The sequence below is a fragment of the Centroberyx gerrardi genome, chromosome 3 (assembly GCF_048128805.1).
Source record: "Centroberyx gerrardi isolate f3 chromosome 3, fCenGer3.hap1.cur.20231027, whole genome shotgun sequence".
In the NCBI taxonomy this organism is placed as follows: Eukaryota; Metazoa; Chordata; class Actinopteri; order Beryciformes; family Berycidae; genus Centroberyx; species Centroberyx gerrardi.
Window position 1 is genome coordinate 18,238,690 of NC_135999.1, and position 6,519 is coordinate 18,245,208.

The 6,519-nt window shown below is 39.5% G+C and overlaps 1 protein-coding gene across 1 annotated transcript in view; it reads right to left on the reverse strand.

Annotated features, from left to right (window-relative positions):
- Nucleotides 1-125, reverse strand: part of LOC139933583 (phospholipid phosphatase 3-like) — a 6,002-nt gene extending 5,877 nt beyond the window's left edge. The window contains exon 1 of the mRNA XM_071927710.2: nucleotides 1-125. This exon is cut by the window's left edge and continues 461 nt beyond it. The gene's annotated coding sequence lies outside the window, so the exon portion shown is untranslated.
- Between the last annotated feature and the right edge of the window lie 6,394 nt (nucleotides 126-6,519).

Sequence of the window (6,519 nt, forward strand, 5' to 3'; positions counted from 1 at the left end):
CCGCGGAGTCCGTCACCTTCAAGATATGCGCCACCGCCGAGCGGAAAACTCCAGACGGGGTTGCGAAACAGAAGCTCAGGGATGAAGGATCAGCTGCTGGTCCGAGCTTCATCTACACTGTCATTTTAACTAGACGTCAGACCCGTCAGACTCCCCAGGGAACGGCAGGAAGAGGGGTGCCGTACGTGTTTTATCAGATGTGTGTCACCGGGCACGATGCGATGATGAACGTATTACTCCATTACTTTCCACTACGATTCACCCTTCACCCAATTTGTCTTCATTTAGCTTGTCTTGATTTAATGATAGTCTATAAAGGAGGGAGGCTACGCGCGAGTCTGGGATTTCAAAGTTACACACACTCCATGTAGCCTTAACTTAATGCATTTCTAGGTTCCTCGTGTCCATATAAGATAATCCTTATACTGCAGCGGTGACGTAGGACAAAAATAGGTCATTTCTGTGGTTTCAGGCACATTGCTGCACAGATTTATATAGAAATAAAACTCTATTTTGCAGATTATCCAGCATGACTGTCTGGTATTCAAGCTGACTGCATCATAACTAAACTAAATCCCTACATTTGAAAAAACATTTAATAAAGGAATGTGAAATGACAGGCTTCATACAAATGTTAAATTTTAACATTTGTTTTGGGCAGTAGCTGTGTCTATAATAGCTGAGATCAACATGTTTGCTGCTGATGTGGATGTGAGTGAACATGTGCATAAGTAGCCTATATTAAGCATGTGCACCTTTAATCAGCTAAAATCAAAGGCTGTGTTTTTGGTCATACTATATAGCCTTTTTCTTTTCTTTTCTTTTCTTTTCTTTTCTTTTCTTTTCTTTTCTCTTCTCTTCTTTCTTTTCTTGTCTTTTCTTTTCTTTTCTTGTGGATGAGTGGATGCTTGGCTGTGGTTTTCATACAACATCATGAGGAGTGAGTAACAGTTTTCTAACAGCGCTGTGATGTCTGTGATACTGTAGGTGGCAGCAAAGGCTCTCATGGCCACTGGACTGTCTCAGGTTCACTGTCGGTCTTCTCTGTTGATGGCCAGCCAGCAATTTTTGTTCTGCTTCTGTGAGCAGAGGAAAGCAGAAAGAGAGCATGAGAGAGAGCGAGTAATAACCCCCATGCAGTTGTACTTTTCTGACTGAACTGAAAACAAAGACAGTAGTTCCCTAATCTGGGAGAAAGCCCAGCACATCACAATGTGTGGTTTTGTCAAAATGACCAATACGTCACTCTGACCAGAGAAAATCCAGCTGATGAGGTTATGAGAACTTGTGTGTGTGTGTGTGTGTGTGTGTGTGTGTGTGTGTTTATGGCTTTTCAAATTCCAGTCACAAATTGTATTTTTATGAACTTAAACAACATACTATATTGTAAAGAAAATATAATAATTATATGGAAATGTATTGAAGTGACTTCTACCCAACTGCCTCCAACATTCCCGCTGACTCCCCCAGGAAAATTATGAAATGTATTAAATAATCATGTATTTCCATACAACCCACATAGCTTCTTTTTTTTTTTTTTTTTAGCACCGTCACCTCTGAGTAATGCTATGTCACTTCCTCATCCACATACTCAAAATAATTCTCATATCCCAAGAACCCCCCTACACACACACACACACACACACACACACACACACACACACACACACACAAAACAGCTCCACCACCAGCAGTATTTTCCCTATGCTCTTAATTTGAGTGTTCTGCGTTTACATGGAGCCTTTTAATCAGAATAGTAGCCCAATCAGAATAAAAATGCCTCATATAAACGCCTCAATCAGAATAAACTGGCCGATCCGAATGAAATCTCATTCCGTTTGAGAGGGGTGGTGTAACCCTTTCACAATCCGGTCGATGGATACAATTTCGTCATGTAAACACTCATTCCGATCACTTTCTTTATCTCGCCTCTTTCTGCACAATTGTCGTTACGTAAGTAAGTAACGTCAATTGTGACACATGCATTGTGACCAAACTGGGCACAGAAACACAAAACGAGAAAAAAAAAAAAAGAATGAACTTGCTGCATATTCACACAAAGTTGTCACTCAATCTCAACTTTATGAAAATTAATAGTAAGGTCGATGAGTCAAAAATATACGAAACATATATTAAAAAAAAGACAATTAGTGCTTTGCCGTCTGGGTAGTTTACATTTAAAGGTGTGTGGTGCTCTGAATGTCTTCAGAAGTACTGTCTGTCTGCGAGACAGACCCTTTTTTTCCGGGAGGATTCCAATGGATGTGCTTGTTGTTAACCCCGGGGCGCTCGGGCTTGATATAGGCGGCGCAGCCCGTTTTTATATCAAGTCCTGACTCCGCTTCTCCGGGTTTCGGTTTACAGCGGTAAAAATGACAAATGGACCCAATCATTGCGGGGGCAACACACTGGAGTCGTATGTTTTGATAACGCTGTTGCTTCATCAGAAAGAACAGCAGTAAAGAAATAACCGACGCAGGTCCATCTTTTAAAAACGTAAGCCCATGTTGTGCTGGATTCGGTGTTTTGCGCATGTCAGAAACTTGTATTCTGATTACATACTGTGGAGCATGTAAACGCACATCTTAATGCGATCGTTATATTTAGCGCTCATGTAAACACTTAACGTGGCAATCTTCCTTCGGAATGATTTCATTCAGAATGAAAAAAAATGTCTCATGTAACTGCAGATGGGCTCCAAAAAGGAAAGGTTATAGTGAAGGTTATTTTTGTATTTTTGCATTTCCCTGTAGCTTCCCACTTATTGTATTATTCCTTCATCGCTCTTGTCTTTGGAGGCTCATACATTTTAGGTGTCGTAATTTAACTCCGGTCAAGTCAAATCAAGTCAAGTTTATTTGTATAGCACTTTTTCCATCTTAAAGGGCTTCACAATTCCGATAAATCCCACCACCACCACCAACACACGCACGCACACACACACACACACACACACACACACACCCTCCCTCCCCTATGATGTTTGGACCCTCAGTCAGAACATGGAAAAACTCCCACGGAAAAATGGAAGAAACCTTGGGAAGGGCTACAGAGAGAGAGATCCCCTTCCTGGATGTCAGGCATGCAGTTGGTGCTGCGAGTTGGCAAGAATACCTTTCTTAAACAAATAAGGGAAGTTTTCTTTGCGTGTGTGTATGTGTGTGTGTGTGTGTGTGTGTGTGTGTGTGTGTGTGTGTGTGTGTGTGTGTGTGTATGTGTGTGTGTGTGTGTGTGCACAGTGTGGTTAGTTTCATTAGGGAACAGAAGATATGGGTATTTGCCTTCAAGCAGCATATGACCCTTGAAACTGTCTGTCATAGTCCTGCACCTCCCTGAATGCCCTAATGCTGAATTTCTCTGTTTCTCTGTTTCACCCAGACTTCCCCATTCACTCCCCCATTAAAATAGTCCCCACATTCCCATCATACCGACAACTTTTTCTCAATCCTCAATTCTCTTTATATTATTATTATTATTATTCAAGTATTCAGTTTTGTAATTTGCACATCAAATGATGAGATTATTTCATTTGGGAGCAGACAGACTGAATTGGCATTAATGGCAATGATAAATCTGATGGTTGTTATGAGCTTTTCACACTTAACACTTTTTAGACTCTTACATGATAGTTGCAGCAGCAAAAGTGATAGAATACAACAGGGAAAAACTAGAATATAAACATAAAATAGAATATAAATGCTAAACAACAAATGTAATAAAAACAATAACAATAAAAACAATAAAAATAGAATAAAATCAAATACCAACGTTAGGTAGACTATATGGAAAGTACTGTATAGGAAACAGTATAGATTACTTACATTTACTTACAGTTAGTTACTTACAGTTGTTACTTACAGTATCAGTGTCATACTTAAATATGGATTACTAAACATGGAATATGTGCTAAACATAAGTATGTGAAAATAGCATTACAAAAATATAGAAATATAAAAATAATATCAATGTGTATCCAGTATGAAATAGTGGAATCATTATGCAAACCATCAGTTATATGCAGTCTGTAATGAGAGGGACATGGAAACTCAAGGAAGCACATTTGTGAATTTACAGCAGTGTTGTGCAAATGTGCATCATATAACAAGTCTACAGAAGGACATACAAATGCACAGAATTTAGAAATTCTGAGCTTCGTGAACTAATTACAGAGTGATAATGTCTCACATTACATGTTACAGCTTTATGTGGCAGTGCTCCCCGTTTCTTCACTTTTGGATTCAGTCTAGACATATGGAGAGATGGGGCTAAGCAGAAAACTGCTAGCAGGGCACACACTCAACCCTCTCCTATAGATTTCCATTAGAAAATGCATAATTTTAGATTGCCAAATTTAAACAACTAGTTTGGATTTATGTTAGCCTGTCATGATGTTAGCATGTCAGCTTTAGCTGTCTCAGCAGTCAAAAAATGATGAGAAGAAAAAAACAGACTGGTGGAATCTCTCGAGCATAGCTGAACCCTGCAAGTACCTGGATGGCCGGCGTGAATCTATTGGACCTTTGCCAGATACAGTCACTTACTGTCTAATATTTGCCATAATGTAACCATGCACTTCCCCTCAGTCACAGCCACAAACATTCCCTAAACATATCCCTTTTTGCACTGTATGGTGTTCTTGTTTTGATCAGAGTATGATTACCACAAAGCCCAATGTATTCATTCCTGTAAGGTCACATCTGACTCAGGGTGGAAAAGGAAAAGGCCCTCACTAATTACACCAAAGGGACTGTGATCCAGATTATTATACCAGCTTCCCACACCTGGAATATTACCCTATTTGTTGTAATTTGTGAAGTAGTTGTTGTTCAATTGCTTTTTATTATCCTTCTTTGTATCTGTTTTGTGTCTTATTTGCTTTCTGTAAAGCACTTTGTGACAATCTTGTTTGTTATGTTCCATAAATAAACTTGACTTGAAACCAATGACTTATTTATAGCCAACATTTTTTTTTGCAATACTCTTATATTTTTCTGACACCCCCTGCAAAAGATTTGAGAGCAGAACAAATACAAATAAGGAGAAATATTCTGCATCTGCATTAAGACTTAAGGCTTGTATCAACACTGTGTGTTTCAAAATACTACCGCAGATGGTAAATGACACATATACAGTATGATGTAGCATGGTATATGACATATGTGGTGTAGTATGGTATGTGATATGACATGTATGCTTGTGGTGAAGGGCTATATAAATAAATCTGACCGGCTTTTGTGGGGATCTTCCAGCACAGGTACGATTTCCAACACTGAACTAAAACCCTAAAACACTGAGTTTGACCTCTTGCCAGCTGGTAGGTGCTGTAATGCCTTTCTGATCCCCCTTGGGAAATTCTATTTTCACTTCCCTGTCTTTGTGGAGGTGAGAGTGCCAGGTCCGCTTCAGATCAATGATGCGCTGGAGGACACTTGAGCAGGGTGGGTGCTGGTTGTCAGGGTGGAGGTTGAGGGACAGTCTGCTTGAGGTTTATTGTAATTTTATTTGTCTTTGTCATTATTGCCATTGATAACTGTTTGCCATTGTTTCCTACTTCCAACAGTTGAAGGTACAACACTTTCTGGTTTTAACACACAGACAAAAAAAACAAAAAAAAACCCTTAGCAATAAAATTATGGCAATGTGATATTTTAATGTATATTCCCAAAAACGACAACCTTCCAGTCACATGCTTAGTCCTCTAACTGCTCAACTACCCCTTTTTTTTTTAAATTTGTGCTCATGATAAGCTTTCATAAGCTTTTTCTATTTCCAACCCTGCCTGATGACAACTCAGAATTGGGAACAAGGGAAAGCACAGGCTGATGTTTGACAATACTGAGTAAGGAAATTAGCGACTGACATTTCGTATGGATGTAGAAATCTAGTCCAGCATGTCAGTTTTGTTTATCAAAATATAACATCAAAATGCTTGCTTTACTCTGAGATGTCCTATACTACATTTTTCATCTGTTCTCCTATGAAAACTGAGAATTAAAAAGCAATGGTTTAAAAAATCATTGATCTCTCCATCTCTCTTCCCCTCACATTCATTCTCATTCTTTCTCTCTCTCTCTCTCTCTCTCTCTCTCTCTCTCTCACACACACACACACACACACACACCTGTGTGGGGAATTGCATCTCTAACATCACCTGGCTTTATTATGCAATGATAAGAGTCGCAACGTGATTGGCTGGCTAGCTCCCAGATAGGGGGCATGTTTGAATAATGACAAGTACATAAACCTGCAGGTGTGACTCCAGTAGTTTTATTTAACTGTGATGACGACATCCTACCCTACCCTACACCATCCCCCCTGCCCCTCCCAATCTCTTTTATATTTTCTCTCTCGCTCTCTCTCTCACAAACACACTCACACACACAATGGGGAATTCCCATATGTTTTTTACGTCATCATAATCTCACAATCTGATTTGCCTGCTGGCTGACACGTGAGTGTGTCTGAATAATGCCAGGTATATAAGACTGGAGGAGTGACACAGGTAGCTTATTTAGCTTG